The sequence below is a fragment of the Suricata suricatta genome, chromosome 10 (genome assembly GCF_006229205.1).
Source record: "Suricata suricatta isolate VVHF042 chromosome 10, meerkat_22Aug2017_6uvM2_HiC, whole genome shotgun sequence".
NCBI classification, from domain to species: Eukaryota; Metazoa; Chordata; class Mammalia; order Carnivora; family Herpestidae; genus Suricata; species Suricata suricatta.
This window is the reverse complement of record NC_043709.1, coordinates 121829014-121851853: the sequence shown is the minus strand read 5'-3', so window position 1 is coordinate 121851853 and position 22840 is coordinate 121829014. Positions and strand designations below refer to the sequence as shown.

Here is a 22840-nt window from a genome sequence, read left to right as displayed (position 1 = left end):
ACCCACAATCAGCTGTGGTCCAGAAGCAGATGATCTTCCTTCTGATACATTGTCAGAAAGTCAGAGTAGCCTAACACTACATCACCAAGTCTACATCATTCATGTCACTTCACCTCATCACGTAGGCATTTTATCATTTCACATAATCACAAGAAAGATGAGTACAGTACAATAAGATATTTTGAAAGAGAGACCACACTCACATAACTTTTATTACAGTGTTTTGCTTTAATTGCTAGAACTATTATTGGTTATTGTTGTTAATCTCTTACTGTGACTAATTTATAAATTAAGTTTATCATAGAGGCATATTTATAGGAAAAAACATAGTATATACAAGGTTTGGTACTCTCTGTGGTTTCAAGTATCCACTGGGAGTCTTGGACTATATCCCCCATGGATAAGAGGAAGGGACTATTGCACATGCTCTAAATATCACACAAAGATCTAGAATTCTATTTTCTGATGCCCATTTGAATATTGTTCTCTAAATAACTATTATTTTTTCTTCAACGTTTCTCTCAACTGATAAGATGCTACTGGAAGTGAGTTTCCAGCAAAACATTTCCAGCAAAAATTGAATTCATTAGCACTGATATTACTCCTTATTGCCTCATGGAAAAACAGATAAGAGGTGTTAAACTTCACATTGAGAGTTTTAACTATTGTGTTTCTGGTTGGTTAAAGAAGCAAGATGTGGCTACAAAACACATGCCTCTGAAATTTATTTGGACCAATTATAACAAGGATTGGTAGCTAATTTACATATTAATGTATTATCCATAGACGTGTCTACAGAGTTCAAATCAATACACCAATCTCCTACGTGCTGTTTGATCAGAACTCACTATATAGACATAAAAATTGAGGGGCATGTGTGTGGCTCAGTTGGTTGAGCGTCCAGCTCTTGATTTTGGCTCAGGTCATGATTCCAGGGTCGTGAGATTGAGCCCTGTGTCAAGCTCTGTGATGAGTATGGACCTGCTTACGGTCCTCTCTCTCTCTTTCTGTATTTCTCTCTCTCTCCTTTTACCTCTCTCGCTTGCTCTCTCAAATAAAAATAAAAAAATATATAGACGTAAAAACTGAACAATAGTTATTATATGTCTAGGTGTGGGAGTTTTCATTTTTTTTCAGTGTATCTTGGATATCACTAGGCTTCTTGACTTCAGATTTTAATGTCCTTTTGTCAATTCTGGAATCTTCTCAGCCATTATCTTTTCAAACAGTGCTTCTCTCAGCATCCACATGGTCTCCTTCTGGACATCCAATGAGACTTAGGTTGAGTCTTCTCACTCTACTGTTTGTATCTTTTAACCTCTCTTTTGTGTTTTCCATCATATTGTTTCTCAGTGCTCTATTATTAGGAACTTAAAAGGCTATCTTGTGAAAGTTTACCAGTTCTCTCTTCATTGTATCTATATTGCCATTTAATAGATCCACTGAGTTTTTTACCTTTAGTTATTACAGTCTCCATCTTTAGAAAATCTATTGTCCAAATTTCATAAGCTGCTACTGTTAGAATCTTTTAAAAATATATATAATTCATTTTTTCATATTCTGCACCTAATAATTCTAATATTGGCAATTTATGTAGATCTCATTCTGTAATTCTTTTCCCTTGCTGGCTCTTGGTCATGGTCACTTGTTTCCCTATGGAGTAAATTTTTATTGTGAGCTCATGTTTTGGACTTTTATGTGTGGGAATTCTCAGAGGCCTGGATATAAAGCACATTCTTTCTAAGAGGACTGTCATCTTCTGCCATCAGGCAGCCAGAGACACTGACAATCTGGAACGATTAAGTAATATTTTTGGCTTTTTTTTTTGGCTTTGGGTTTTTCCCTCCCCCGCCCCCACTCTACAATAATATGACTTTAAGCCTCAAGACCATGTGAGTGAAGACATAAGATTAGACATTCTCAGGATATTTCTTTCTTTTATTCTTCTCCACCGAGAGCTGAGGTTCTCTCAGGTGTCCCTCCGCAGGGTCAGTATTCTGCCTTATGTCACTCACTAAAGATATTACCTTTGCTGTATGCAGAGGGTTCTAATATGACCGTCATTCTCCTTGGCGTCCGGAGTCACTCCTCCACTGAATGTATCTATTAGAATTCCCTAGACCACAAGGAATTAACAAAGATCACTATACAAATGATGGCTCTAACTCTCACTTATTCCTTTGCATTGAAGCTTTCTTATTTTTTTTCCTGTTTTCTTTCTTTTTTTTTTTTTTGCCCCAAGGGAATTCCTTTAATTTATTATCAAATCAATTAAGCATTTCAAAAGCTATATCTAACTTAAAAAAATTTAATGTTTATTTATTTTTGAGAGAGAGAGAGAGACACACACACACACACACACAAAATCTGAAGCAGGCTCCAGACTGAGCTGTCAGCACAGAGCCCGACGTGGGGCTCAAACTCACAACGAGATCATAACCAGAGCTGAAGTCTGACGCTTAACTGACTGAGCCACCCAGGTGCCCAAAGATATATATAATTTTTAAAAACCTAGTGTTTTTGCTTTGCTCTCCTGGGAGGGTGCTCTCTGAATATCTATTAGGTACTTTCCCATTATTATTTGTTGACGATTCTTCTGGCTATAGGTACTTAAAAATCCCTGTGAAGTAACTTTAACAGGGCACACAAAAAATAAAAAGGCACAAATAGAATAGATTTGAGGTTCTCCAAGTGTATTATATTTAAATATTCAAGATGCTTCTTCATGAATCTCTAAGAATGTAAATAGAAGTTTCATCATAAAAAATTCACATTATGTTGTGCTAGAAATTGAAGTAACAAATTAGTCCTCACCTCCTGAGAAAGAAGTTCTTAATCAAAACCAAAAAACTCCCTTCTCAGGGATATATGAAGGATAGCCAAACAAACACTAACAAACTATATAAAGTAGCTATGGGATGCAAATGTTAAATTACAAATAAGAACAGAAGGATGTTGAGTGCTTCTTAATAGTTCCCATTTCTGAGGTTTTCTTCTTCACTTGGAGTAGGAAGAGTTACCTTAGGGGATATGTGAAAGGTTTTTGTGGATACCTGAAACTCCAGTTAAACCTGGTAGGAAACATTTTAATTTTGATGATAATTCAGCTAAATGCCATGTTGTATTAAATAAATAATATGTTATGGCCTAGATTACCAGACTTCCATCATTTTAAACATAAAACCTTTAGGGGCGCCTGGGTGGCTCAGTCGGTTAAGCATCAGCTTCCCTCAGGTCATGATCTCACGTTTCGTAGGTTCGAGCCCCACGTCAGGCTCTGACTGCTAGCTCAGAGTCTTGTTTCAGATTCTGTGTCTCCCTCTCTCTCTGACCCTCCCCTGCTTGCACTGTCTCTCCCTGTCTCTCAAAACTAAATAAAAAAGCATAAAAATAAATAAATAAATAAATAAATAAATAAATAAATAAATAAACAAACATAAAACCTTTAAAACAAAATTCATACCTGGAGTATTTATTTGCAACTACAGGAGGGGCATGAACGTATTTGTTTCTGTTGGGAGGAAATGTGTAGAATACTGTGCCCTGAATTTCTAAAGGAAAGTTCTCAAGTTCATATATACATACCTTAAAAATTTGCCCCTCCGTCTGTTCCCACTTTGACCCTTGAATGTCGCAGTGCCCCAGGATTCTTAGACATGGGCCACATTCTCTTTTCTAAACCTTATGACTTCATCCAGTCCCATGGCTTTAAATAGCATTTGTAACTGCTGACCTACTTGTTCTTGGTAGCCTCCACCTTGACTTAATCTCCAGATCCACATTTCTAATTTCTTATCTGACATTGCCTCTTGAATACTTAAGAGCTGGCCCACATGGACATCACAAACAGACCTTCTGACTTTCTCATTTCCCAGAACTTGCTCCTTCCTTGCTTTCCATTACTTGGTTTCACTTTGCTTTGTTTAAGTTTTGTTCTAGAATCCACATGAACAGGTAAGCCTCATGGAGCCACAGCCTTCATTGCCATGGTTGATTAGAGCCTGGTACTTGCTTCAACTTGCTTAGAGCCTAAACAACACCTGACACATAGTAGGGGCCCAATAAGTATTTGTTGAAGGAATGAAAAAAATGAAAACCCTTTTCTCTTTTGAGATCATTCCTAAGAGACCTCTCCCCACTTTCTCTTTTCTCACCAGCTTTCTTTTACTCCATCAACACTGTTCTACTTTGTCATTTCCTAAACACAAGACGCATCTCCTCCCCCTGTCCCTCAATCTGGCAAACTTTCATTACTTGGGACAAATAGCCTGCTCTGCTTCTTCTAGGCACACATAAAATTTTGCATATAAGTCATTAGAAAAATTATATTTAGACATCCAGATAATCTGGATATCCCACTCATTGCAAAGTCTTCCTCATGGATGAAGACCAGGTTTTACTTAATTTTTTTTTAACTTTTTAGTATTTAGCACAATGACAGATACATAACAGAGGGTTAATGAGTCTTTTGGGTGTGGAGTGGGTTGGTCAGTATAGTCCTGGTACCAATTACATTTTCCAGAAACAACCTAATCCCCAGGATCAAGGATTAAAATATTGGCTCAAAAAAGCCAATCTAATATGTATTTAATATATATTCAAAATGTTTTACATTTATTTATTTTTGAGAGACAGAGCACAAGTGGTGAAGGGGCAGAGAGGGAATGAGACACAGAATCCGAAGCAGACTCCAGGCTCCAAGCTGTTAGCACAAAGCCTGATGCGGGGCTCAAACTCACAAACTGTGAGATCATGACCTGAGTCAAAGCCAGATGCTTAACCTACTGAGCCACACAGGCGCCCCCAAATGGAACTTAAGTTTACTAATTTAAAAATATGCATATACAAAATATCAACATACCAGGATAATATTATGTATATTCATAATGCATATGATAAGCTGCCAGATGTAAATATAACATTCTGTAGCCTGAACAAATAAATGTTTAAAACTAAATTTCCTTGAAAGTCTAGCTTGTGTACTACATTTATAAACACAGATCATCAAGAAATACAAAACATAACACCTAAAAAAACTCTGTACCCTTGACAGATTATATTCAACTGAAGTTTCTTGTATGATTCTTCTTGAAGATTCTTCACCTATTTGCTGTGTTGTCTGGTTCATTTTGGTAATGTCATTGTACATGTTGGAAACATGGACGATAAAATTAACCTAAACCTATCTGAGTTTTTTCCTCTGGCAAAAAAAAGGGGACAAAACCACGGAGGTAGTGTTTTTGACTTGATTTAAGACCCTAGAGATCATTAACTCAAGAAGCCATAATAGTTAACCTGGCACAGTGGTGTCATTAAGAAGAAGGTTTTCCTTCTGTCTAGATTTTCAAATTCCCAGACACTTATTCTACCCTTATCTGGCCATGAGTTAAGAGGTTGGTATGATGTGATTATGAAAGAGGTAAGTAGGCAGCCAGACAGGTAGAGGCTCATGGTAGTTTCTCCCAGATGGACAAGACTAATGAAACTATTGTTTAGAACACACAGCATATCATGATAAATGGACAGGATTTGTTTGCTTGGTACAATGTTTATAATATCCCCAAATAAAAAAGTAACTACCACTTGTTTATTGATACTCATTCTGATTATTTTTCAAATGGCCCAATTCTGATTGTTTTAAACAATCCAACAGAATAGGATTTTGAAGATAAGGAAGCTCATTATACTTGAAAATGTGAAGTTGGAAGCAACCATAGAGCAAAGTGAAAATATGATTATGGGAATGAAAGTTTAAGTAGTTCAGGCAGTAAAATATTCCATTAAGGTTGGCAAAATTCCTCATTTGTGATCATACACAATCTCTTAAGCCCTTTATAGAGGAAAGTTTTCACTGGCACACAGATGTAAATTTTGGAAGGTACTGAATAATACACATTTTAGAAAAAAAGTTTGTACGAATAAGGTTTCTTACTTTACCTCTCCATCTAGTTAAGGGGAAACAGAAAAACATTTTATAATTTTTTAAAACGTTACTGACCTAAGAAATCAATTCCTGTATCAGGCCCGTTAAGATAAGCAACCAAAAGCAAAACTGTGTTAGAAACATAACACGAGACACATTCACAAATTTTCATTATTAAAAAAGCCCTGATTGTAATTTAGTTACATTGATAAAATCTGACAAAGAACCAGCACAAACAGTGATCTGTGACCACACTACTCAATCCCCAGTCATCTTGAACTTGGAATCAGCAAGCAACAACAGAGCTTGGAGTGTAGGTAACACACTATAAGCGATCCAAAGTATCCGAGGTCATAGGAGCCCATGTCAAAGAAGTGAACACTTGAAGGGAAACCTGAAGGTGTTCTAGTAGTTTGTGCCTTTCTGCTCAAGACATATGGAAGGACTGGGGCACCTGGGTGGCTCAGTTGGTTAAGTGTCTGACTTCAGCTCAGGTCATGATCTCATGGTCCATGAGTTCATGCCTCTCATCAGGCTCTGTGTTGACAGCTCAGAGCCTGGAGCCTGCTTCGGATTCTGTGTCTTCCTCTGTCTCTCTGACCCTCCCCACTTACTCTCTGTCTCTCAAAAATGAATAAATGTTAAAAAAAGATATATGGAAAAATAAAAAGCACTAAGTTAGAAGACATTAGCTCAAAACTGCATACCTTTAGTCTCAATCAAAAGAAGCAACTAGACTTTTTCTATGTATATCAGAAAAAGATAAATTAGATGACCTTTAAGTTTTTATCCTATGAAATTCTGGGACTGTGAATTCTCTTTTTCCTTGTGGCTCATGCTTTTCTGATGCACATGCATTTAATTTTTGATCAGACTTGTGATTATTGACCTCTCCAGGTTAAGTGGACTGTGTCAGAGTAACTGAAAATACACAGATTATTTCAGAGAAAACCCCAGAGTAATTTCAAGAGGTGGTCTCATACTCCTTTTCTAACACATTGAATTTTAACAGAATCATCTAAGCAATATGAGAAATATGAGAACACCTGTTACTTATATTTCTTATTTCCCATCTGTTACTAGGTACAAGACAGATATAGATAAAATTAATAAAGGAAAAGAAGAAAAACTCTAGAAGTAAATGTTAATTTTCAATACTCATATGTAGCTTACACCATATGTAGTTGTAGAAAATTTCCCATTAAACACTGGCAAGCAGCATTAAGTACGTTTTGTTTTTATTTGTAAAACAACTGTCCAGGGTAAGGCATGTGCGTTTCAGTAAGAGGATGGAGAGAGACTTACTGGCCTATACAGATGTGTAATGCATGACTCTGGAACAGCCGGTGTCAACAATGAGCCAAAACTATGAATTTACTAACCGTAAGCACAACTTACCATTGCTCTGTTGAAGAAATACTATGCCCTTGACCCTAGTTCTCCTCAAAAATGAATGGATTGGTCACAAAGGCAGTCAGATACAGGAACATACATGATCAGAACAAACTCACTGCTGCTTCTGGAAAACATTAGGCAAAGTGCAGACCCTGCCAGTGGGCACTGACCATTCACTGGTATCATCAGCTTCTTACAAGAGAAAGCAGTATAGTGAGTATGCCTTTCAGAGGCACCACCTACCCACAGACGCAGTCACCTCCCACATTACTTTACCGTGCAAGGGCCTACTGTCTCTGCATTTGTCAGTAGCATCCAGAATGAATCTGAGCCCTCTTAGAGAGAAAACATACTTTTTGTGCTCCAGTTATTAATATTTTCTACTTATAGACAGGAACAACTGAGTTCCAGGTATTCACAATCTCAATCAACACGTGAGATGGCAATAAGATACCTGTGAGGTCACAGTTGTGCAAAAATAGCTTAGAGCATGCAATCAGGGATTTATTGTGGAGTTTCCCTGGTCCAGGTACATGGGTGATATTGTGAGAGAAAAAGTTTTTAGCTTCTACAGCAACTGAAGGGAAATAGAGACCCTACTGTGCTTAACTCAGAGTTTCCACGCGGCACATGTGCTCTTGAAAGCACCGGACACACATTAAGTCATTAATCCTCACCACTCCTTCCCCCATAAACCACGTATTATTATTCTTTAACGGTTAATGAAACTCAGTCAAGAAGCATAAGGACCTTGCTCAAGGCCATAGAGGGAGCCTGGGTTAGAAAAGAATTAGACTTGAGTGATTTTTGGCCTGCAGGCTTGTACTTGGACCACCAGGTCATGTGTGATGGACGAGCCTTTCTTGAATTATATGCAGAGTAGTGTGTGTGTGTGTGTGTGTGTGTGTGTGTGCGCGCGCGTGTAGATGTGCACTCAAGTCTGTAGGTGTGAGTGTATATACTAGAATTGCAAGGTCCTATTTTCAATGTATCCTTTTATTTCTTAACATTAGAAAGATATTAACAGTGTTGTGATAAATTCATTAACTGAAATCTGTTCTCTTCCCTTTTCATTTCTTTTGTCTGAGAAACAGAAATCTGGGGCAACAAATAAAAAAGCTGAAATCAGAAGAGCACATTCTGAACTACAAAAAAGCACCAGTTTTTTGTTGTTGCTGTTTTGTTTTGGTTTTTCAGGGAACAGACTGTCTGATCACAAGGTTTTAATTGTATTAACTTTTTGTGATGGACAAATTGTTTTTCTTTATAAAAAAAGGTGCTTTAGCAAGTGAAGGGTGCCAGTTCGGGAGTCAAAACTTCCAGAATTCGAATTCTGGTTCTCCCTTTTCCTGTCTGCTTGATGTTGGGCAAATAACTGAAGCCCCCTGTCTCAGTTTTTCTCATGTAAAATAGGGATAGTGATAATACTACATCATAGGATTGCCATTAAGGATTGGCAAAACAGTACATTCGTAAGGTGCTCAGAAGTGTGATGGGAATATAGTAAGAGCTCAATACCCTCATTCTTACAAACATAGAATATATATGGAAACTATATTTGCAAACTCAGGTAGTGGTCAGTGTTCATGGACACTTCCTAAAAAATGCTTTTTCTTTATTTACAACAACAGTTAAGAGGCCAACTGACTAACTAAATAAAATCAGGACAAAATAATTTTGAGGAAATATACTTAAAACAGAATCTAGAATACAAACAACTCAGGAAGAAAGGCCACATTCTCAAAGGTCGACTTATAGCCTCCTGTTGAATAAAATTGTTGGTATGTATCAACACATTCGGCAACATTCACCTTTCATTTGTTGGGTTTTCATCATGAAGAGAGTTCTCAATGGGTGAGAATTAGATATGAATGCTACTATCCAAAAGCTTATTGATTACCATTGTCTTTGGTTCCATGAGCCAATCTAGACCATTGGATCAGAATGGAAAGCATATCATCATTCCAGGGATGTGGCTGCATCTTAAAACATGAGTGTATGGTACAGTCAAACAAAACCATAATGGGCAAAAAAAAAAAAAAAGCACGCAAATCTACTGCTTACAGAAAGAACATAATACCATGTATTTTGGCATCAAAATAATTGGAGTGAGAAAAGCTTCTTAGAAATTAAAAATATGTTGGTGATCAAAATTAGACATAAGAGTTGGAAGATAAAGTCAAGAAAATCCAGATAACATAAAAGACAGAATTTTAAAAACAAGGAAAAGATAGGATCAGGAAATTGATGTAGTAGATTTGAAAGCCAACTCTGAGGAACACTGTAATGTTAAAATCAGAGCAAACACAGAAGAAGAAATTATCAAAGAATTAACAAAAAGAATTCACAAAACTGGAACCCATTATTCTTTGAACTGAAAGAACCCATCAAAGTAGTCAGTCAAAATAAATGGGAAAGACCCATACGTTAAGATACATCAGTGAAATTTCAGAACATCAAGGATGAAATGAATATCCACAAAACTTCGAGAGAGAGAGAGAAAGTCACCTACAAAGGAATGTGTGAACGTGTTAACAACATGGGACTTCTCATCAACACTTCTAGATCCCAAAAGGTAATGGAGAAAGGCTTTAATGTTTTGAGGGGAAATTAGTTTCTGTCTAAAAATCCATGTTTGTCCCAACTATCACTGAGATGTGAAAAGAGAGTCCAAATATTTGTTGGGCATGTACAAACTCAGATAGTTTACTTTCAACTTTGCTGTCCTTACAGAGATTCTTGGGGATGTGTTTCAGGCAGATGAAGAAGTAATCTAAGAGGGGTACCTGGGTGGCTCAACCAGTTAAGCTCCCAATTTCAGCTCAGGTCATGATCTTATGGTTCATGAGTTCAAGCCCCGCATAGGGTTCTGCACTGACAGCTTGGAGCCTGCTTCAGATTCTGGGTCTCCTTCTCCCTCTGCTCCTCCCCTGCTCATTCTCTCTCTCTCTCTCAAAAATAAATAAACATGCATTAAAAAAAAAGATAATCTAAGGAGACCTGTCCGAGTGTTATAGAAATCACTCAGGAAAGAATAGGGCAGGATGATTGAGGGATACAGAGGGAAGTGCCTGGAAGAGAAGGGAATTCTGTCAATGTGATCATATCCATATCAACCTTGTTATAATCTGAAGCATTGAGGCAGGAGAGACCACAAGAGAAATGGTTATAACACACTTCTCTGGGTTAGCAATCAAAATATGAAGTCTCAGTTACAGTCTTTATTGATTTTCAACTTACGGAATTAATCTGTAGATAAACCACAGAGACTTAACTGTGTTAATCAAAAAAATAACTACTCTTAATCTTTTTAATATGGATATAAAAGTACAGATGATAAATTTTAAAAGGTGGGGGGAACTTGGAAAAGTGGTGAAGGGAATATCAGTGCATTAATTTAGGAAATAAACTAAAGAGACAAGTGTCAAAAACTAAATGAAATGTACCAGAATATACTTCTCTAATAAGCGAATTACACAAGGGTGGGGGGTTGGGGAATGAGAATCAGATATGTAAGAAACTATACAGACTAAATTAAACCCTGTGGACCCAATGAAATAAGCAGTCTCCAGAGGCAACAATGAGATCTTAATGTGATGGGCCAGAACCCACACAAACTCAGCAGAAACCTCAGATAGTGAGACTGTTGTTTGGGTTCTTGATCTTAACGATAACCATTTTAAGTAAAAGCCCAACACAATATACAGGAATATACAGAGTCTTAGTCCTGCTCTCCAACAATGAAAGGTTTCCGTCGCTACTCTGTGCTGTGATGTGTAGCTATGAAAAAAGAATTCTGGTTAAAAACTAAATATATAAGGGGTGCCTGAGTGGCTCAGTCAGTTAAGCGACTGATTCTTGACCTCAGCTCACGTCTTGATCTCAGGGTTGTGAGTTCAATCCCTGCATTGGGCTCCACACTGGGCGTGGAGGCTACTTAAAAAATATTTAAAATGCTAATGAAATAAAAGACATATTCGGATAAATGCTGTCTTTCAAAACAATCCAGTCCTGCTGCCAATTTCAAAACTCTTGTGGAAGAACTCTCCTTTGGGAGGCCTGAATCCGCTCAGGGCAATGCAAGGGAAACACTACCTTGTTATTTTATAATCTGCTCCAGTTCTTTAGTTCTCTCTCTCTCTCTCTCTCTCTCTCTCTCTCTCTCTCTTTTTTACAAAAAGATGCATTATCTATACTGACCTTGCAACTCAATAAATCACCCTTGCTTTCAAGTGACATTTAACTAACACCCCGAAACAAAAACAAATAGGTTATCAAAGAAAAAGTATTTTCATCCACTAAGTTTAGATATCCTCACAGGTTACTAAAATAAGATATTTTGAAAAATCTTTGGAATAGCATCTAGTCTTAAATTGTTTGTGTAAAAATTCCCTCCCTGGGCATACCTTACTTAGACACAGATATATACCCATTAAATGTCTGGTTAATTTTCAAGTTGAAGTGGCTGAAATTCCTTTTTCAGAAGCATTTTTTTAGACTTTTATACACATTATATATAACATCAAAGAGAACTCTCCTTTTAAAGCAGCCGAAATTCAGTCTATTCAGCAACTTTCATCATTACTTCCAAAGTTCTTCAGTGTTCACTATATGTGTCTTTAATAAAGTATGTTGGTCAATAAAATAGTGATTGTACAAGCATTTCATGGAAGTTGATAAAATGATAATAAACCAAGTTAAGAAAAAAACTAGTATTTTCCAGAGAGAAATTTGCATCTTTGAAATAATACAACATGGCACAATATTACTGTATATTCATTTGTAATAGTTTTTAGTAGAGGAGAGAGGAGGATTAAAATTATAATGTGGTATGAATTTTATTTTGTTATTTTGTTTTATAAAATAAAAACTTCCAATGATAAGAAGAACAATAAACCAGTTTTTATTTTACCATAAAATCAGTGTCAAAAATTATATTTTTGATAGAGAGCTCAAAATCTAATTAAGAAATAACTATTATAAATGTTGCTTAGTGATTTAATACGTAGTTCTTGGTATAATGGAGAAAATTACTATTATATTTTAAGTGACGGTTTCATGGCTCTCTGCGATTATGTACTCTAAAATAACAGTTTGATTTGGTTACCATATTTCTCAGTCCTAGGTCACATATTCATCGGTATCTTCGCTCACTTAAATGCTCCAGGTGACAATGCTAGTAGAGATTTTTGTCATGCTTGGCAGGGAATCATGTGAGATTATCGTTTCCAATACAAATTCATTTTGAAAAGAGACTGCAAAAAACTAAGCATGCAAACAGTCTTCGGCCAGTGATGATGTAGTTGTAGGACCTGTCCCTTTTTTCTTTTTGTTTCTGTCCATATAGATTAGTACTAAAAGAGAAACTTCCTATGAATATAATGGATTACGAGTCCAAGAACCACAACCAGGAATAAAGTCTGTCATCCTCAAAAAAGAAGTGAAAACACTCAATTTTTCTTCTATCAGTCCTTAATTAATGAAGGAAAGTTCTATTACCTCCGTCTTCCTAATGACTGGTTATTTTAGAGGATTCTGGAAAATGTCACACTCACACAGAGGGATAAGTTTTTGAAACCGTAAAAAGTCTCCTTCGTTTAAGTTGTCTGGCGGTATTATTAAGAAAGAAGTTTCTAAGCACACAACTGACAAAAAGCAGCTGATTTAAAACATTACCTTTGTATGGCGAAGCCTTCCGCTGAGCAGGAGCGGTTGCGGTTTGCACCTGCTGCTGTCTGACCAAATTCCCTTCGCTTCCAGCTCTCAAACTCTTCTCACCTACACTGATTTTTTTCTGTTTGCTGTTCCAATCCTCCCTTCTAAGTGACGGCAGCTTGGAAGCTGCATTCGCAAAGAAAGGTCTGGCCAAGTGAGAAGGTTTGGACATTTTAAACAGCAGCAAAAACAACAATAAAAGGAACCAACCCCAGAATGTTACCTGCTGGGGCAGCAGATTCTATTCCTTTGAGCTTCGCTTTCCGACTGCCACAGTCACAGCCTAAAGTGCAGCTGGATAGGAAGCGCCGGGCTGCCACTTGGATTTCTTTTGAACAAAAGGCACCGTGCAGCCGCACGACCCATTTACTAGACCTGTGGAATGTAAATGTGTGGTTCGGAGACCCCGGTGACAGTTTTGCGACAGTAAATGCTCCAACTCAGAGTGAATGGCAGATGCTGGAATATGAAATGCAGAGCCCACACACTCACACACACGGAACTTCCTAGCGTGCACAGACTAGACACTGGACGGATAGCCTAAAAGTGGAAAATGAATGTAAATATTACCCCGCCCACTCAGGTACAATGTACAAAAATGATCCAGATGTGCGGTTTATATTACCAAGAAATGCATACCACATTCAGTTTCCAGGCATTAGTTCAAGCAAATATTTCCTCGTCTTAGCACATTCTTATATTATATTCCAAAAGTTGACCGTGTGACGAATGCCTACCTACATAATTACTTCTCCTGCTGTTTATAGAACATGTGTAGATAGCACCATGGAAAAGAAGGAAACAGAATAGGATTTCCATACCTGTTTGGGCTGCCACGGGGTACTTAAAGATTGATAAGAAGAGCTGTGTGTCCTTGTGACACTGGACGTATGTGCGTTGTGTGAGCTGTGTGCATGTGTGTGTAGCGAGATGGGCGGGGGACTCAGTGCAAAAGATAGAAATTATTTTACTTTTTAAAAAGCTTAGAATTTATTCTAATGAATGAAGGAATACTTGTAATTACCAGGTTTTCTAAAAGACCAACAGAGATATAAAAATAAAGTGTGCTCAAGGGGTCATATTTTTCTAGGCTGAAAATACTCCTTCAACCAATTGAACACACGCCTGTACCAGGAGCACACAACCCCTTCTCCACCAAGGGTAACCATTTTCCTCTTAGTTTCCCCTGTCAGTGATTTTTATGACTTGAGGTTAAGCTCTTTCCAACCTCAATTATTCTGTGTTCCCTTAGGGAGAGTCTACACCAACTCTCTCTGAACTATAAAAAGGTTCTGTGAATATGCGATCATCCGACTCCACTCCAAGTGTAAATACCACGCCATTCCCCATTTATAGTTGATAAATGCACAGCTACTTAGCACTTTATCAAGGCAGAATTATGCGCTGGAAAGAGTATAAAATTTTGGAATCAATCGGACATGACGTTACTTCTAAATTCTAAATTGGGCTCAGCCTTGGGCAAGTTTCATCTCGTCGATAAAACCGAGACAGCGATTCCACTGAAGTGACAACTTTGCACCTTGTCTGGCACATGATAGCACTCAATAAATGCGGATTTCTTTACCCTGTCCTTCCACAGACTCGCAGTCAGCCACACTCTGTCTCAGAAGCTGGAATGATTGGTCTATTTCCCGTGCACTTAGGCAGTGGGTTTTCCTAAGTGTTACCTTCTTTCCAACCTGCAGGATATCCTTTTGGTGACTGAAAAGATGCAAATGACAACGACACACAATTGAGGATGTAAAGGCAACATGTAAGATAAAGACAAGAAAGATGCCAACAGAGATTAAAAGAAAGAAAGAAAGAAAGAAAGAAAGAAAGAAAGAAAGAAAGAAAGAAAAAAAGGAAGAAAGAAAAACTATAGGCTGTTGCAGGGCCCTAGTTTACCTGGAGACAGTGATCATTAATAGCAATGGTTAGTCCTTACTGTGTATTTATTATATTCCCAGACTGTTCTAAGTCATTTATCCCTCACAGTTGCCCTGAGTGGTAGGTACAGGTACTATTATTATCCCATTTTACAGATGAGTAAACTGAAGTACTCACAGGCCTAGAAACTCACCCAAGATCTCACAGATAGTTAATACTGAAGCTGGGATTTGAACTCAGTTAATCTGTCCCCAGGGTCTGCTCTCTTCTCCAGAAATCAAAAAGTCTGGCTGCAAATCCACATTATGTGCCAAGTGTGAACATTTGGCTATCATTCAGTCACAGTGGTACCTGGGAAAAATGCCTCTGCCCTCTTGAATGTCTTGTACCAGATCCCCAAATGCCCCACCACCCTGCGGCTACCAGAGCCAGGCATAGGAGGCACACCTAAGTTTAGGGTCATGAGGATCAAGTGGTTCCAGCCTAGAAGCACAGCATCCTGTGTTGGGGAGCAGATGGAGAGACCGGCAGTCTGGAGGGTGTGCACAAGCATTTGCACATGGACCCACAAGCCTGTGGATGTCAGCGGAAGAGCTTGGCAATGGTGGCATTACTCCTCCGAGAGGTACAGGTGCCAAAGCCTCAGCATTTCCCAGGCCGCTTGGCCTTTTCCATCCCCGCTTCCTGATCTTACGCTCTAGCCAGGTGTCAAGCAAAGCAAGTTGGTAACATCTGTCTGCCTCCTAAACTCAACTCCTAGGAATAGATACCCCAATTTATTGTGTAATCACAGAGAAGTCACTTCACTTATCAAGGCCAAATCACCTTAAAGCTGGTGTCATAGTATCTGATGTTTATTTTAACCATCGCTGAGATAATAAATATGAAAGCACTTGGACAGTTGTAAAATAATACGTGAATGTGAATTAAAGTCGGTAATTTGTATCATTGTAAACGACTGATTTTCTTATTTGTCCTAACTAAACATTGCTTTGGTATCCTAGCAAAATCTTCCAGAGCTGTGATCAGCAAACTTTTTCTATAAGGGGCCAGCCAATAAATAATTCCAGCTTTATGGGCCATATGATTGCTGTTGCAACTCTTCGACTTTGTTACATAGAATGTGAAAGCAGCCACAAAGCATACATGATTGGGCAAGGCTGTGCTCCAATAAAACTTTATTTACAAAAACAGCTGGTCAGAGAAAGCTAACCATAGCTTGTTAATTCCTTTTCTATAGCAACTAATTAAACATTTGTGTATGACAGTATCATCCTGGTACCTGTCTCCTGGACGAAAACCTACCGTCTGGATTCCTTGCCTTCCTCTATGTCTAGATGAGTGCACTTCATGTTCTGGCTCCAAATATAGATGAGAACAATTTATCAAATTACCTCACTCTACTATTTGAGCCTTACATCACATTCTGGGACTTGAAGAGAGTCTCAGATGGACTTCATGAACAGCCAATATTGACTCTATCTTAATTGCACTCACCCCTTTGGCTAGCTAGATTAGATCATGTTTTGCCATTTTTGTACCAATAGTTATATACAGATGGCCACAGGGAGATAGGCATGGATTGAGCACCAGGGTAACCAAATCTGTGGTCTGAACTTTCATTGGAAAAGTTTTCATGCTTCGTAGATTCAAGACAAAGCCTTGTAAGTTGAGATTCCTCAATTTCCTGGTTAAATGCTACAAAGATTTCTTGGTTTAACGACTCTAATTTCGAAGAATTCTTTAAAAGGCATTTTGTATGAGTCCAATAAAAGTTGCTTTACACCATGATGTCACTCATCTGCACTTCGATATTGTAAAAGAGTCTCAAAATTATATGACTGTCAATGCCAAGAAGAATTTCTTTGGTTTTTATTGCAAAACACTCCCATACATAGAAGACTGAACGACTTATCTGAAACAACAGTCGATTTGGAAATAGTTTGAAAAAGTTGTACTAAAAATGTGTGAGACAGCCAGGTTGTGTGACGGAGGCTGGAATTTTGTTAGTCACAGAAGGTTTCCATGGTCTATTTTAAGAATTATATCAGCTCCAAGTGTAAGTTAAAATTTTATATTTAAGAGTAGAATCCTGAAGTAGAGAGAATCCATTTCTTATTAGGCTACCTTCAGTGATAGTATTGAAGGTATAACTTAAAAAGCATGACAACTTGAAAACACTGGACAATCTAAATGTCATTCTTCTAACTTCGTAATAATAGTGTGTTCAGATTTACCCTCAAAGCTTTAAATACGTGTAATTCTAATGAGTAGTATCTTTTACTCATTTCAAACTGCAAATGAGATGACGCTCATAGTAGACTTTTACCTCCCCCTTCCTTTTAAAAGAATTCTTATTAGATGTACATAGTTCCAAGGAGGAAAATAACAGAAAATTGAAGACCTCAAGGAGGGAAGTGACATCACAATGATTACTTGACAAGTGGATGACCTTATTAACTCTCTTGCTGTAACTTAGAAAAGTGACAGAACTTCATTTATATAATTTCAAGTTCTCTTGCTCAGGTTCTTAATTAGTATAAAGCATCTCCACCATATTGAATTTTCAAGGTTAACAAAACCCAAACCTTAAAACAGAAAAAAACTAAGAAGAGATTATTTCAGAACTCCTAGGCACTTGGGCAAATATGGCATGACATTTAGCTCCACAGACACGTGAAGCTTTTCTGGGGTACCTTTCTGGTTCCTGCAGGCATTGATTTAGTGCAGGAGGCGGGTAAGAACTAACCGTGATGCAAAAGAGTAAAATTGGGTAAAGTTAACAGCGTGCTAAACCTTTTGGGGGAAATTCTACATGTTCAATTAAGTTTAAAAAAGAGTTTTTAAATAATATTTAATCAAAATATGGAGATAAAATAACATCTTAGGGTTCTGTTCAGTTAACTTTGATGAAGGATGAGTTAAGAGAAAGTGTGTCCACTCAATCCACCCACAGAGACGGCACAAACGGTTATAAATATGTTTAAAGATTACATTTCCTTTTTCTCTTTGTTAAAACTGTAGTCAATTTACACCAACAAGTAGTAAAATTAAGAAATGGCTCTTTTCTTTGAACATAAGATCACACGGCTTGAAAAGTTAAAGGCCCTAAGCAAATAAAAAGATGCAACATCACTAATCATTAGGAAAATGTAAATCAAAACCACCACAATGAGAAACCACTTCACACCCCTTAGGATAATTAGGATAAACAAAACAAAAACAATAATGAAACAACAAGTATTTTCTTACAGAAAAATCTTCTCTTACAGAAAAAATGCACAGAAATTGAAATCCTTGTTCACTCTTGGTGGGAATATAAATTGTACAGCCAACTGTGTAATATGGTGTTGGTGGTTCTTTGAGGAACACTAGAGATTAAACACAGATTTCGCACATGATCTAGCAATTCTATTTCTGAAGATACACCCAAAGAACGAAAGCATAAACTTGAGCAGGTATCTGCATTATAGTATTCACAGTAGCTAAAAGGTGAAAGCAATCCAAGTGATCAATGATAGATGAATGAATAAACAAAATGCAGTGTGTGTATATAATAATAATGGAATATTACTCAGCCTTTACTAAGGAGGGAGATTTCTGACACAAGCTATTAACATGAGTGAACCTTGAGGACATTATGCTAGGCAAAATAAGCCAGTCATAAATGGATAAATATTACATGATCCCACTTACATGAGCTATCAAGAATAGTCAAATACACAGAGTAAGAAAGAACACTGGGGCTGGAGGAAGGGTGAGCATTTAATGAGTACAGAGTTTCAAGAGAGGAAGTGAAAAAGTTCTGGAAATGGTGGTGATAGTTCCACAAGAATGTGAATGCATTTTAATGCCACAGAATTATACATCTGAAAATAGTCAGAATGGTAAATTTAATGTATATTTTCTTACAAAAAAAAAGAACTCAAATTCATATTGGTAACAGTGGGTACTTTATTTTTCTCTTGTGAATCCAGGCATAGACAATGGTCTACCTTTTCCTTCTTTCCAACATTCTGTAGCTTGGGCACTAGAAAAAATTTTTTCCCACAAGATAGATTTAAGATGTCCAGAGTCATTCTGCTACCAGAGGAGAGATGTGACTTTCTCACTGAGGCCTAACCATGGCTGCCTAGTAGACCTGACGTGATTCTTTGTGTTTCCATCAGCCACTTGCAAAGCAGATGATACAAAACCCTTGTAAGGGAACTTAATCCCACTTTCTTTCCCTAAAAGTCTTAAAAAAGATAAATGCAAACTATCACTCTAATAGCATTGAGCAAGAAAAGCTAGAGAGGGGTTCATCACAAGAAGACTATGAAGCCACTTTCCAGAACTTGTCTCCTGGCTCTTTGGTTCTCTGGCACGAACTTTTCACTTTCCCTGAAGAGCATGTCTTTTTCTTGAAAGGCGCAGCAAACTCTTCTCAAAATGGAGAACAAATTTCCTCCCATGGCTTCAGAATCCTTCTGGGCAAATCCCTTGGCCTCTATTTCCCAAAATTTGCAGTGAATTATTTAATAGAAGCTCCTGCTGTAGAGAGTTCCATTTTTTCTAAAGATCCACCATACAACCTCCACTTGTTTTTATGAGGCAAAAAAAGTTCACACCAGACTCTGAATACTCTTTAGAGTGAATGAAAGGAAGAATTTACTCCAAGCTGTGCGAGAACAGTCTATAAACCTCATATCTCTGAAGACTCATGTTCCCAAACAAGGCAATATAGATATTTATGTAGACAAACAGAACAGCATATATCTTAAAGAGATGTTTGGTGTTTTCCTCTTTTAACACTTCTTTTTTGCAAAACTAGATGAGGCTCTAAAGATCTCTTTGTGAAGTGTCTTCCATCTTCATTTGAAGGAAGGATTATTTAAATGATTCTTTTCTCCTTAAAACAATTCATAAGCAAAAAAAAGTTTCCACTTATGGGCAGTTAAGAAAACTGAGAAAAACAAGTTTATTTTCCATTATATTATAACATCGCTTCATAGCCCTGGGCTCCCTTCACTTCCTGCTCCTTCCTTGATATCTCTTTTTATGTCCTCAGGAGACCCCTAATTTTAACCCACTGAAAGACTGCTTTCTAGGAAGGCTTTTCATGGGAAATTTATAACTTAGAATATTTTCTAGGTTAAGGCAATTTTAAAATAACAAATGTAATACTTACTGATGGAAGTAAAAAATTATTGACAATGCCAAAAGTAATATTTAGATTTTTTGGTACTCCTCAGATAACTGAAAGCAAATTTTAAGTACAACAAACATAAAGAGGTTATATACTAAAGTGTATAGATCAAAATAGTACCAGAACACACGTGCCCACTGCCATGATCTAGAAATAAAACACCATCTTCGAAGAATCTGAAGTCTTCTACACACTTCCAGTTGGTCACGCACCCCCTGAACCATGATGTAACAGCTTCCTTAGACTTAGTCTCAGTGATTGCTTTGTTTTTCTTCATAGTTTTATAAATGTGTATATATGTCTAAACGATATATTGCCTAGTTCTGTTTTCAAGCAGAATTTGCTCTTCAGTGACTTTCTTTTGAGCTCAGCATTATTTTTCTTGGGATTTATATATGTATGTATCTGATATACTGAAATTCATTCACTTTCACTTTGTATAGTGGTCCATGACATGAATATATTACAATGAACAAGCATACCACATTCTGTAGTTGTTGAACATTTGCTTGTTTTCAGAGTGAGGAAAAGATATGCTTTCATTTTTCCTATATAGATAATCAATCAGTCAATCATATCACACCACAATCCACTTTTTTGCCATGATCTGAAGAATCAATTTGTCATGTATTAGTTTCCATTTTTGTGTGAGTCTGTAATAGGTTTTTGAACATTTTCTAAATCTATTTATCTGTCTCTGTGCTGGGCTGTCTTAATCAGAGCTAAATCATGATAAAAATAGCTAATACACACTGACAGGCCTGATACTGTTCTGAGCACTTTTCACACGGTAACGATTTTATTCCTCATCATTTCCCTATGAAGTGGGCACTACTGTTATATGGATGAGAAAACTGAGGATCAAATAAATAAATGATAGATATCTAGATAGGTTGAGAAACCCAGTCTACCCACAGACATTGTTCAAGTCTGACTCATTATCAATCATGAGATCTCAATGAGCAGTCTTTTTTGTCTTAATTTGAGGACAGCTGACACACAATGTTACATTAGTTTCAAGTGTACAGCACAGTGATTCAACAACTCTATATGGTATGCTTTGCTGACCACAAGTGTAGCTACCATCCATCAGCATGCAACCCTTGTACAATACCATTGACTGTTTTCACTACACTGTAACTTTCATTCTCCTGACGTGTTCATTTCATACATAGCCTGCATCTCCCACTCTCCTTCATCCATTCTGACCATATCCCCACTGCCTTCCCCTCTGGTAACCATTGGTTTTTTCTCTTTATTTCTAGGTCTGATTTTGCTTGTTGGTTTATTCATTTGTTTCCTTTTTTTTAATGTTTTTATTTATTTTTGAGAGAGAGAGAGGCAGCGCGAGCAGGGGAGCATCAGAGAGAGAGAGGGAGACACAGAATCCGAAGCAGGCTCCAGGCTCTGAGCTAGCTGTCAGCACAGAACCTGATGTGGGGCTTGAACCCATGAACCGCGAGATCAGGACCTGAGCCGAAGCCGGACGCTTAACCGACTGAGCCACCCAGGTGCCCCTTTGTTTCCTTTTTTGATTACACATATAAGTGAAACCATATAAGATTTGCTTTTCTCCATGTGACTTATTTCACTTAGGACAATGGGTCTTCTTAAGGTGTGTCTTGGGTATTCATAGACCTTTGTTCGAATATGCAAATTTTATAAACATCATGCTGAGTTTCACACAAAGGAAAAACCCCATTGCATTCTTTATTGGTCATAACAAAGAAAAGTTCAGGACCAGATGGCTTCATAGGTAAATTCTACCAACCATCTGAAAAAGATTGAATACCAATTCAACTCACACTCTTCTAAAAAAGGAGAAGAGAAGGGAACACACCCAAACTTATTTTACAGGGCCATCATGATCCTTATACTAAAACCAGACAAAGACAAGACAAGACAAGACAAGAAATGTTAGGCCAATATCCCTCATAAACATAGAAACAAAAATTAGCAAACAAAATTCAAAGTACTTACACTGAGTGGTACTGACTCATATGATGCAAAGATGGTTCAACATTTACAAATCAGTCATGTGACATAGCACATTAACAAAATAAGGGAGAAAAATCACATGATCATCTCTACAAATGCAGAAAAAGCATTTGGAAAAATTCAACATCCTTTCATGGCAGCAATTCTCAACAAACTGGATATAGACAGACTGTGACCCAACATAATAAACATCATATATGACCTAGCCTCAGCTACTATCATGCTCAACAGTGAAAAGCTGAAAGCTTCTCCTATAAGATCAGAAAGAAAACAAGAATGTCCAGTCTCTCCATTTTTATTGCTAGAAGTGCTAGAAGTGCTAGACAGAGCAATTAGAAATGAAAAAGAAATAAAAGGCCTCCAAATAGGAAAGAAAATAAAACTGTCCCTATTTTAGACAGTTTTACTGTCTAAACATAGTATTACATACATGGAAAATTCTAAGATTGCACCAAAACCTGTTAGAATTAATAAATTCAGTAAAGTTGCCATATACAAAATCAATGTAAGAAAAATCCATTGCATTTCTATGCACTAACACTGAACTACCAGAAAAATCAAACAATAACCATATTTACAATGGCATCAATAAAATACCTAGGAATAAATTTACCCAAGGAAGTGAAAGACCTACACAGTGAAAACTATAAGATACTAATGAAACAAATGGAGGAAGACATAAATAAATCAAAAGACATTTTGTGCCCATGGATTAGAAGAGTTAATATTGT

General features: G+C 37.3%; 1 protein-coding gene across 1 annotated transcript in view; it reads right to left on the bottom strand.

The window, feature by feature from the left end:
• KIAA1217 (KIAA1217 ortholog) overlaps nucleotides 1–13035 on the bottom strand; it is a 426188-nt gene extending 413153 nt beyond the window's left edge. Inside the window, exon 1 of the mRNA XM_029953664.1 lies at nucleotides 12995–13035. The gene's annotated coding sequence lies outside the window, so the exon portion shown is untranslated. The remainder of the gene's footprint in view (nucleotides 1–12994) is intronic.
• Nucleotides 13036–22840: the final 9805 nt, after the last annotated feature.